This window comes from Tenrec ecaudatus, chromosome 2, assembly GCF_050624435.1.
Source record: "Tenrec ecaudatus isolate mTenEca1 chromosome 2, mTenEca1.hap1, whole genome shotgun sequence".
Lineage (NCBI taxonomy): Eukaryota > Metazoa > Chordata > Mammalia > Afrosoricida > Tenrecidae > Tenrec > Tenrec ecaudatus.
Genome location: NC_134531.1, coordinates 201,219,215 through 201,231,713, shown reverse-complemented (window position 1 = coordinate 201,231,713; position 12,499 = coordinate 201,219,215).

The window sequence follows — 12,499 nt, the reverse complement described above, 5'->3', positions numbered from 1 at the left end:
CCAAACGAGGCACTCCACAAACTGGGGTACAAACCACTAAGACTTACTTAGAGGGCAGGCAGTGAAACACCACCATCATGTGCTCACAACCACCTGACAAGCATCCCATGAGAGAACTATCCAAATCGTATTCCAAATAATGGAATGCTGAATAGCTATGGTAAGCGTGAAACCACACTGATAGCTCCACCCCCCAGCATCCATATGAGTCGCCCAGGAGAGAAAGAAGTGTCATTAAACTCAGTAAGATGGCTCCTCAAAAGCAACACCTAAAGAGCAACCCCTACAGCCTTGACAAAAAATCAGAAGAAAGAGAAGACAATGCCAGAAGAAGTCATGAACCTAGCAATGTACATAGAAGAAACAGATAGTGATCTGCCACAGAAAGAAATTTTGAGAATGCTGCTTGGAGAAATATAGTATATAAGGGAAGCAACACAGGAACAGGATGAAATGATAGAAGAGATAAAGACAAGCAGCAAAGGGAAATATAAGAAGAATTAAGGATGACATAACAAAATTCAGTGGCAAAATGATAGACTTTTCCAACAGACTTCAGGGGGCACAGAATCACACCAGTGCCCTAGATGATAACTAAGTACACCTCAGCAAATGGAAAAAGCAATCAAATAAGACAATCGGAAAAGTAGAAGAAAACCTGAGAGTCATGTTTGATGCTATGAATAGAAATAATATTAGAAAAATTGAACTACCTTAACAAGACACAAAAAAAGTCAACAGCAAAAATAGTGAGGGAATTTTTAGAGGAAACGTTCCCCAGCTTAATAAATGAAAAGCAAGCAACCGTTCAAGAGGATGAAAGAGCACCAGACAGAAGGAACCCAAGAAAAAGTTGTGAAGACCCATACTTAAATTATCGAACTATAAGGAAATGGAAATGATCATACGAACATGTAGGGAATAGCAAAAGTCACATAAAAAGATACCCAATAAGAGTATGTGCAGACCTAACAGCAGACACCACGAAGAGGAGGAGGGAAAGGAGTAATATATTCCCAACATTGATGGAAAATAACACAAATCCAGGAATACTATACCCGGCCAAATTATCCATTAAGATAGATGGAGAAGTAAGAGTCTTCCCAGAAAAGGAAATACTCAAAGAATACATTAAAAGGAACCAAACACTTCAAAAGATCCTTGCGGATTCAGTATGGGCAGAAGATCAACACTCACCAAGTGTAAATAAGAGACCATCACAAAGAACAAGTCCACATATAGGGCAACAATGAGAAAAGAGCCCCCACGACAGCATTGGCTCAGTAGTGGAAAGATGGTAAGAATGAACCACACATACACATACACACGCACACACGTGCACACACACAACACAAATGAATAAGATAGGTTGGAAGGAAATACCAAACACAAAAGGTAAAAGATGACATCACAGAGCCCACAAATGGAAGTAGAAACACCGGAAATCAATCTCCTGAACTTAGGCATTAAATGGAAGAGTCTAGCAGACTGGCTCAGAAAAAATAACCCATCAATTTCCTGCCTACAGGAGACACATTACAAACTTACAGAGAAAAACAGGTTGAGATTTAAAGGCTTGAGAAATATATACCAAGCAAATGGCAATGCAAAAAGAGCAGGGGTAGTGACCTTAATATCTGATAAAATTGACCTTACAGTAAAGGCATAACAAGAGACCGGGGGGTGGGGGAGGGAGGGCAGGGAGACAGTACATGATGCTTTAGGGAACAGTAGACCAAGAACCAATAGGCATGATAAATATTTATGTGCCCAAAAATAGACTCAAGAAATTTTAAAATGAAACACTCTAAAACATGAAAAAAGAAATCACAGGCTCAACAATCATAGTAGGTGTCTTTAATGCATCACTATTAAAAAGACAGATCACTTTCAAAGAAACTCAACAAGGAACCTATAGATCTAAGCAGCACAATTGGATGAGTTGACCTGATACATATTTTCAGAGCTTTCCACCCAGACTCAAAAAATTTCACATCTTTTTCAAGCACCCATAGCACATATTCAAAGATAGACCACATGCTGGGGGAAAAAGTGAAACCTGAGTAAATGCCAACACCTAGACATTATACAGATTTAGCTCTCTGATCAGTGTGTTATAAAGCTGGAAATCAAAAGAAGCATGGTGAAGAAAACAAGGGCAAACCATTGCAGGATGAATAAGGCTCTATTGCAAAAGGAGTGGTTGTTGGTTCAGATGAGTGATGAAATCAGGATGTTTCTAGGAACCAATGAGAATGAAAATATGATGTCCCAAAACCTTTGGGATTCAGCAAAGGATTCAGAGGAAGGCTGATAGCAATAAAAACACACATGAGAAAAGTAGAGAGACTTCTGATTGATATAAAGGCACAGAACTTACTCCAATTAGAGCAGAGTCAAGAGAACAATTCTACTAATAGCAAAAGGAAATGAATAAGAATCAGAGCTGAGATACAGGAGAGGGGAAACAGGAAAACCATGGGAAAATTAATGCAGATAAAGTTGGTACTTTGAAAGAATTATTATTATTATTTACGTTTAATACTCTCTTGTAACAAATATCATCATCATTCTACAAGGAATTGGAAAAACCTGATTACCAACTTCATATTGAGAGGCAAAAAGCCCAGAGTCAACAAGAATTCCTCAAGAAGAAGGACAAAGTAGAAGGGCTTGCTCTAACTGATTTTAGTATCTGTTATATGACCATAGTTTTCAAAACAGTGTGGTACTGGTATAACACCAGATATTAAGACCAGTGGAAGAGAGCTAAAGACTCAGAAATGAAAACATCAGCATAGAGGCAACTGATCTTTGATAAGGGCCCAAAAATATCCAATGGGAAGCAGATGCCTTCCTCATTAAATGGTGCTTTAAAAAATGAATATCCACCTGCATAAAACTGAAGCAAGAAGCTTAAGCTCACTCCATGCACAAGAAAAAACTCAAGCTGGATCACAGACCTAGAGCTAAAACCACAAACAATTAGGGCCATTAATGAGGGAATTGGGACAAACTCGAGAACCTTGGCACAGGGAATACATAGGCTATTGGAAATAGTGAGGACACAAATACAGAGAAGTCACAAATTGACATGTGGCATATACTCAATATTAATCAACTGTGTACATCAAAAGAAATTACCAAGCGAGTAATAAGAGAGCCCACCGACTGTGAATACATTTTTAGTAATCACACACAAGACAAAGGCCTTATTACTAAAATATAAAATACATTGCAAGCTTAAATTAAGAGAAAAACTAACTGCCTACCGAAGAGATGGGCAAAGGATCTGACCAAAAGTTTGACAGGTAGAAATCCTAATGGCCAATAAACATATGTGAAAATGTTCCCGATCATTAGTTATAAGAGAAATGGAAATTAAACAACCATGAGATACCACCTAACACCCTCAAAGATACCCAATCCAAAAAATCAGAAAGCAGTAAGTGTTGGGAGGGGCTGTGGTGATATAGGAACACTCATCCACTGCTGGTGAAACTTTAGGTATGTACAGCCATTATGGAAATTGATTTGGTGACATCTAAAACACATGCAAATTGAAGTACCATAGACTCAGCAATCCTCCTTCTGGGCATATACCCAGAAGAGGCAAGAAACAAACCATGGCCAGACATCTGTGCTCCAATATTCATCGCGGCATAGTTCGCAAATGCAATGAGTTGTAAACAACCTAAATTTTCATCAACAGATGAATGGATTAAAAATTGTGTTACATATAGACAATGGAATACTAGACATCACTAAAAAATAGTGATGAAATGGGTTTTGAGTCTCCACTGCTCACTCCCCCCTCATTCACTATGGTAAGATATTTTATTCTGATAATGTCTGATACCTGATCGCTTTGACACCTCATGATTGCATAGGCTGGTGTGCTTATTCCAGGTGGGATTTGTTGCTTCAGACCTAGATGGTTGCTGGTTTACCTTCAAGCCTTTAAGATGCCAGATGCTATCGCTTTTGATAGCCGGGCACCATCAGCTTTCTTTGCCACATTTGCTTATGCACCCAATTTTCATCAGTGATCATATCATGGAGTTGCATACAGAAGGATCTCGGGAAGGAGATGAGCCAGTCGGGGTGCGATGTTGCAATGATGAAAAGCACAACTTTCCTCTAGTTCCTAAATGCTTCCTCCTTCCCCATTCCCCACCACCACCACTATCATGTTCCCAATTCTACCTTACAAGTCTGGCTGGACCAGAGGATGTATACTGGTGCAGATGGGGACTGGAGTCATGGCGAATCCAGCGCAGATGACCCTTCAGGACCAGTGGAGTGAGTGGCTATGCTGGGAGGGTAGAAGGAGAGTGGGTTGGAAAGGGGGAACTGATTACAAAGATCTACATGTGGCCTCCTCCCTGGGGGACGGAAAACAGAGGCATGTGTGAGGGGAGACACCAGATGGGGCAAGATATGACAAAATAATTATTTATAAATTATTGGCAGTTCATAAGGGAGGGGGGGTCCGAGAAACAGGGGCAGGGATGAGGACCTGATGCTGGGGCATAAAGTGGAGAACAACTGTTTTGAGAATGATAACGTCAATGAATGTGCAAATATGCTTTTCACAATTGATGTAACTACGTATTGTGATGGCAGTTGTGTGAGCCCCTAAGAACGAATAAAAAAAGAAACGCCAAAAAAGGCAGTGATGAATGCATGAAGCACATTGCCACAAGGGAAGAACTAGAGGAAATTATGCTAAGTGAAGTAAGCCCATCACAAAAGGCCAAGTACAACATGGGTCCGCTGAGGTAAGCTATTTAAAAATTTTTTTAAAGGGGTGTAGGTAAAAAGCTACTCTATACAAACATTTCTAGGCTGCGGTCCTAGTAGTATGGCAGGATCCAGACCAAATTCTTGGGTACATATGGTAGCCAACTAAAAGTGAGGCGGGACGGGGAATGGAAAAGAAAATAGAACTATGTAGTGGGGGAACAGGGCACTAACTCACCCTAGTGGAGGGTATTATTTTTATCTCAACAGGGAATGAGGGACCAGACTTCTACCCGGTATGTGAGTTCAGTGTGTATTTTTGGAGCAGGGGGAGCCAGTGGAGGGGTTTGAAGATCCGGCCTCAGTCCCAACAGGGTGAAAAGTTGCTCTTCCCCTCAGAAGAATTTACTTTAGTGGTGCACTTAGGTTGCAGCTCGGGAAGAAGGGCATGTCTGAGCAGGGACATGGGAGAAAATGTAGGGAGAGGGAGAAAGAGTGGAGTACATCCTGGCCCACCAAGCTTTGAGGATGATATCCCTGCTCAGAGTAGCCAATGCACAGTGGACTATGTGGCTGGCCCCACTATCAGACACGACATCCCTTCCTTACCCATGGCCTCAATCACCCTCAGACGGGAGTGTATGGCCTTGGCACAAGAAATTCCAGTTTGCCCAACCCCCACCCAATTCCCGGAAAATTTAACAACTGTTTCCCTTTTTTGCAATCCCTTGTGTAAGCACACCCACCCTCCTGTGCCTGCCAGCAAGGGAGGCATAAAAACACAGCTAAAGTTTCCCACTGGGCGGCATCAATAGAGTTGGTGAGCCTGCCCACAAAGTTTTCAATAAAGCCTGCTTCTAAAACTTCGTTAATTGGATTTTTAATTCTGTTTTTGTTTCCAAATAAACCTTATATTTTGGCGCCAGAAACCCGTGATGGGTGTGTGGTTCCCCCCTCTTTGGGGTTCTCTAGAGAGCCACGCTATCTCCCCCAAATCTCCAGAACTTTAGGCACGGCGCTTGGAGCAGGCGTGTGGCTGCCCCTCCTTTGGGGGTTCCCTGAGAGCCCCCCTATCTCCTTGCCTTCCGCGCTTGGACACGTTCAAAAGCAGTCTACAGCTGCTCCCGCACTCCTTCTCTCCCTCTTACATACTCCCTCTCTCTATCTCCCTCTTACTCCTTCCGGGTTTGGTTTTTGGTTTTTGAGCTCCACTGGGAGTCTTCCGGCCCAAGAGTCATGGCTGTGCCAGGAAATCTCCTTCCGTTGGCTCCAGGGGCCTTGGGGAGTGATTGTTCTTGAGACGTCTTGCCAATCCCTCCCCAAAGTCTTTCACTGCTGTCCCAGCCAGGACTCACTAGGGGACACCTGGGTGAGTCCTGCCTGGTCCCGCTCACCAAGAAAACCGAAAGCTTGTCTCTGATCACACCCTCTCCATCTTTCTGTGTGGCCTTTTGTCTAATGTACTGGCATTCACTTTCTCACGGTCCCACCACTGACAGGACTGTTGGCAATAGGCCTCGCGGTACCTTCCCCCTCAGACTGTACTAACTCTCAGAGGGTTAGCCTAGGGCTGTTTGACCTGGCTGTGTGTTTCCTATTCACACCTCTGCAGTGTCTGTAAGCTGAATATCTTTATCTTACTCTCCCCATGGGCACCACACAGTCCAAAATTGACCCATTGACTCCAGTGGGCTGTCTCTTAAAAAACTTCTCTAGCCTGGGGTATACTCAGACCTTGCGAAAGAAAAGACTTGTTTTTACTCTCCCAAGTTGCCTGGCCCTGTACCTTCTTAACAACCAGTCACATTGGCCTCCGACTGGCACTTTTGATTTCAACGTTCTACAGGACCTGGACAATTTCTGCAGGAGGACTTGTAAGGATTCTGAAGTCCCCTATGTGCAGGCTTTTTGGGACTTGCATTCCCGCCGTAACCTCTGTAGCCATTGTTCCACCTGCCAAATACTGTTAGCGCAATCCCCTCATCAAAAAGAACCTGCCATTCAAACCCATGAAGAGCCAGCCAAGCTCCTCAGCTCAGCGTGCTGCTCCCGCTGCCCTATCAGTCTCTCCCGCCCGCTGTGCCTTCTGATCACCCGCCCGATAGCTTTCCCCTGTCTTCACCGGTTGCCTCTCTTACCCGCTCCCACAACCCTCCCGCTGCCCTTTGTCCTTTAAGAGAGGTTGCAGGCATAGAGGGACTCATTCGAGTCCTTTTCCCTTTTTTTCTTACAGGACCTGTCACAGATAAAGACCCACCTGGGCTCTTTCTCTGCAGAATTCTCTAAGTTTATTTAAAAATTTACTTACATTACCCAAACGTATGATTTAACCTAGCATGACATCCAAGTAATCCTTGTTTTTATCCTTACCACCGAAGAGCGTGAGTAAGTCTCTGATGCAGGCCACCAGCTAGCAAACAAAGACTACGCTATCAACCCAAATGTCCCCTTGGAGGTGCATGCCATCCCACTAAAAAACCCGGTTAGAATTATCAGCCTGGCCGGGGGTCTGACCTTCTCCACAGAAACCTAATGCTCAGGAACCTCATTAGGGGCTTAGAAACAGTTTCCTGCAAGGTTGTCAACTATTACAAACTAAGGGAAGTCACTCAAAAGGCAGATAAGAACCGTGCTCTCTTTCTTAACCGCCTGCAGAAGGCACTCACAAAGTACACTCGTTTAGACCCAGGGTCTAAAAGTGGGGCTTCTATCTTAGCCTCTCACTTCATCTCTCAGTCAGCCCCTGACATCAGAAAAAAGGCTGAGGAGGGCCCTAAAATGCCTATACAGGATCTAGTAAAAGTGGCATTTAAAGTTTTCAATGCCCGGGAGGAGACGCATGAAGCCACTCGCCAGGTGAGGGTCCAACAGATTGTTAGCCTCCATTACCAAGCCCTGGTAGCAGCCCTAAGGCCAGCAGGTAATCCCATCCATCGCCACGCTCCCCAGGGGATCCAGCGCTTGCCACCAGGAGCCTCCTTCAAATGTGGCTGTGACAGCCACTGGGCAAAAATTTGCCCCAATCCCAATTCTCCTACCAAGCCCTGCCCACAGTGCCAACAGCTGTGCTACTGGAAGTCGGACTGCCCGACCCTGGCTCTGCCCCTGGCTCCGCAAAGCCGAGGCACCGAGATCCTGGAAACTCCAGGCACAGAGCTGCAATGTATGGAGTTGCTGGGGTTCATGGACTGAAGAGGCCCTGGCTCCTCAACTCTGGTAACCCTCGCTGAGCCCAGGGTCGTGCTCCAGGTAGTGGGTTACCTTCTCCATTTTGCCCTCTCACTCAGGCCCTACATCCCCTTCCCAGGTCTCAGTTATGGGAAAAGCCGGCCTCACCTCTGCTCCGCAGAAAACAAACCTCTTTTGCCAATTTAATCAACTGCCATTTTCTCAATCCTTTTTAGTTATCCCCTCTTGCCCTGTTCCGTTGCTGGGAAGGGATATTTTAACCAAGTTACATGCTACTATCTCCTTCTCCAGCAATGCTCTCCCCTTTATCACCCTCTTATATCAGGCCACCTGCACAACCTCATCCCTGCCCCCCGTTTCCAATTTCAAATACCCACCAACTAAGCCTAAGGTTACTTTTATTAAAAACAAAACTGGAATTGTTAAGCAGACACAAGCTGAAGTAAGGAAGGTGTTAATCCAAATGTTCTGCTTCAGTACCCTGCAGCTTTTTGGAGAAACCACAGCTTCAGCAGATAGCTTCCTTTTAATTTTTCAGTGTTAGCTATAAAATAAAAAAAAGGGGAAATTACAAAACAATCACTCAATTTTAACTGAAGTGTATTAGTAACTCTCTTAAAACAGTGTTTTTATGTTTTCCCAAGTTCCAAGCTGCAATAAGTAAACTGAAAACACAGTTGCCCTAGTTAAAATAAAATTAATCCCAAGAAATTGTTTGTGCTTAGAGCAATTTTTTCGGCATGTTATTGTTACACTATGCAAGCTATTACCATTTGCTCTTACCCGTTTGTACGCGGCCCGCTGGGAGCCATCCGGCCTCAGTCCATTTTAAATACTTTATGGGCGACCCTTCCTTTTCTCCCCTTTCCCTCCCGGCAACAGCCCTCCATTAGCCTCATATTTAGCATACCTGTCTTTCCTCCGCAACCTCCTTAGACAACACGTTAACTCCGTTATCCCTGAATTTTCTCAAGCCTCTCCTAACCTCCTAAAGTCAGTACACCCTGGAGACGCTGTGTTAATTAAATCTTTAACACACAAACCTTTGGCACCCCCGTGGGAAGGTCCATAAACTATCATCTTCACCACTCCCTCGGCTGCCAAGGTAGTGGGCCTATACTCTTGGATACACCTGTCCAAAGTCAAACCTGAAACCCAAACTAACCATGACCCCCAGTGGTGTGTTCAGTCTACTGGTCCTATGTCTCTCTGCCTTACTCACCTCACCAAACCAGCCTGCTCAGCCTAGCATAACTTCCCCTTTCACCTGTAGATTGTTTTTCACTGAAAATGTAACTAATCCCCAATATCACCAGCATCAGCTACTCACAGGAGAAAGTTATCTACTAGCCACAGCCAATTTCCCGGTCACCGGTTATTCGGGTCCAGTCTACTTTAATTTCACCTCATGCAAACACAGTTTTAACTTCCAGAATGCACATGTTCTCCCAAAACCAACTTCCACCATCATTTGTTCTCTAAATGACCGAATCTCTAACCTCGCTTGTGCACAAAAATAGGTAGAATAAAACACAGAGTGCCCCTGGAAGTTCTGCAATATTTACCGTGTTTACCCCTACCCTATAACCAAATCCCACCTGTTCTATTGGTCAGGGACACAATTCACCTTAACCATCCCTGACCCGTGGGACAATAGGTGGACCAATCCAGTCAAGGGAAGCTGGTATTTTAACTCCCACAGCACATATCCTAATGCTAGACTATTCATATGGAGATCGCTAGTCCAGGTCCAATCCACCATCCACTGTAATATTCAGATCCAAGAACATCAACTCACTAACAAAATTTCTAAACCTTCTGAGTCCCATTCTCCTGGCTCACCCTGCTACAGCAGGGACTGGCCATCACCAACCTTGCTGGATTAGGCAACCTTTCCACTTGCTTCATGTATGCAGCCCTGGAGCGTCCTCCTTTAGCAGCAGTCAGATTTCCCAGCTGGTCATCTGCACTTAAGGTCTCCACCACACAACCCGTAACTATCCCCAATGTCGCTTTGTACTTCACACCAGGTTATGCACAGGTGCTGATTTGTTACTCCAATATATCCACTCAGCTGTGCAACACCACAATGCCACCTTCCCAGCAAATAACAGCACCAACAAGAGTTTTCTTCTGGTGCAATTATACATTCACCAAATATCAAACATCATCAGTTCTACATCTAACCTCCTGTGCTTACCCGTCACTTTAGTTCCACAGCTCACTGTCTACACCCCAGCTAAATTCCAGACCAAATACACCCAGACACATAGTCACCATAACAAAAGGGTAGTTTTCTCCGGTCGTGGTAGATGTTTCCCTAGCTTCATCAGCAGTCGCATTGTGAATGAGTGGTGGCGCCCTGGGACACTCCGTTACCACAACCAATCAGTTAGCCAAACGCTTCCAATTAGCACTTAATACCTCCGCAGAATCCTCATCCTCCTTGCAAAAACAAATGACCTCTATTGCTTAAGTTGCCTTACAGAACCGTCCCGCTCTAAACCTCATCACAGCAGAAAAGGGAGAAACCTGCCTCTTCCTCCAGGAGGAATGCTTTTACTACATCAATGAGTCGGGAGTTGTGGAAACCAATATCCAGACCCTTAATAAACTAAGCCGTAAGCTATAAAGCACCAAACCAAAAACAGATGGGACCTCTTCCTGGTGGAACACTTCTCTGTACTCCTTCTTAACCCCCATATTAGGACCCATAATTTTAGTTATAATTTTACTTTTAATGACCCCTTGTCTTATCCAGCTCCTGCAAAGCCGGCTCCATGTTATCACCCAAGCTGCAGTTCACCAAATGATGTTACAACTATATAAACCTCAAAATAAATTTCTCCAGGAACTTCAATATAAATCTCTCCGGGAACCTCAATATGAATTACCCCCATCTTTTGCCGGGCCCAGATTCCCAGTACTCTGCCTGAAAACCCCCACTCTCCTGCTCTTCGTCCACTACCAGCAGGAAGCAGTTACAGAAAAGAGCATCATTGTGTTTTTTCCCTATAAGGTGGCATCTGGAATGTTTGGCCTTGGCACAAGAAACTCCATTTTGATTCAGGCACTTCCATGTTAGTTCTTGGAACTTACCCTTCACCTACGTCCCCCTCCATTCCGTAAACCACAATGTCCAAACGTGTATGTTCTCACTAAAAGGATGCTTGCTCAGCCAGTTTGCCCAACTCCCACCCCCAATTCCTGGAAAATTTAAAGACTGTTTCCCTTTTTTGCAATCCCTTGTGTAAGCACCCCCCACTCTGTGCCTGCCAGCAAAGGGGATATAAAAACACAGCTAAAGTTTCCCACTGGGCAGCTTCAAAAACTCAATACCCTGAGTTGCTGAGGCCACACACAAGCTTCTCAATAAAGCCTGCTTCTAAAACTTCATTAATTGGATCTTTAATTCTGTTTTTGTGTCCAAATAAACCTTATAGGGGGCATAACATATGAGCAATTGGGGCCAATCCAATCCACAAAGCTCCTAAAAAGGGCCCAAATTAGATTTTAGGTTAGGAGGGGCAGCCCTGGAACTGCTCCTGGATGAGGTTGGAGAGATTCATAAAGGTCAGTGAACAGACCTGGTATTGTGTATGTTTTATTTTTTCTCTCCTTTTCTTTTTTCTACCTTTTGTTTTCTTATTTTTTGGACTAGGACATTGCTGGTTTGCCTACTTATATAAAACACACATGGGAAGCAAGTTTGGGGCAAAAGTGACGGTGCTAATGGACCCAGAGAGTCTTGGGGGGAGAAGGTGTTGGGGGAAAGGGTGTGGTGAGCAAACAACTCCACCGGCAGGGAAACAACTAGGGAATTAAAACCAACAACTAGGAGGTTGTAGGGATCCTGTGGGTATTAGCGTAAAACCAATTTAGGTGAGAGGAAGTATTAAGAGGTGTAAGAAGGGGGTATGTTATGGTGGGGCAGGTTGAGGCAAAAAGAAACAGAGGAAAGCTCTAGGAAGCAAAGTCACAGATAGAGTTATTAACAGATATGTGTGTTTATGTAAGTACATTAATCCATAAAAGTAGAGGCATTGGCCTATGAACATATATTATAAGGCAATAGTCTGAGGCTATGGATGGGCCTTGACCTCAGCTCATAACCTCCATCAAAGCAAGAACGCTTGGTTCTAAAAACTGGCATTTTGTGTTGCTCACACCCAACCCACACCTGATTGCTGAAGAGAAAATTGCTGTATAAGAAGATGTAGTAAGGACAGTAGAGAGTGTCCGGCTATTAAAAGATATAATTCTGGACCTAAATGTGTGAAGTTAAACAAGCCGCCTTCCAACAGTGAAGCGACAAGCCCACATGGAGAAACACACCAGTCACTGTGACCATGAGGTGTCATCGGGTCCCAGTAAAAGGCTTCAGAAGATTCGTAACAAATAACGCTCAAACAAAAATACGTTGGTGAGAATGAGGGGGGTCAAAGCGGAGACCCAAAGCCTATCTGTAGACAATGGAACATTCCCCCACAGAAGTTTTGCAGAGAAGATTTGAGTCAATTAGGGTGCTGTAGAGCACTGATGGATCATGCAATATACCTCTGGTCCC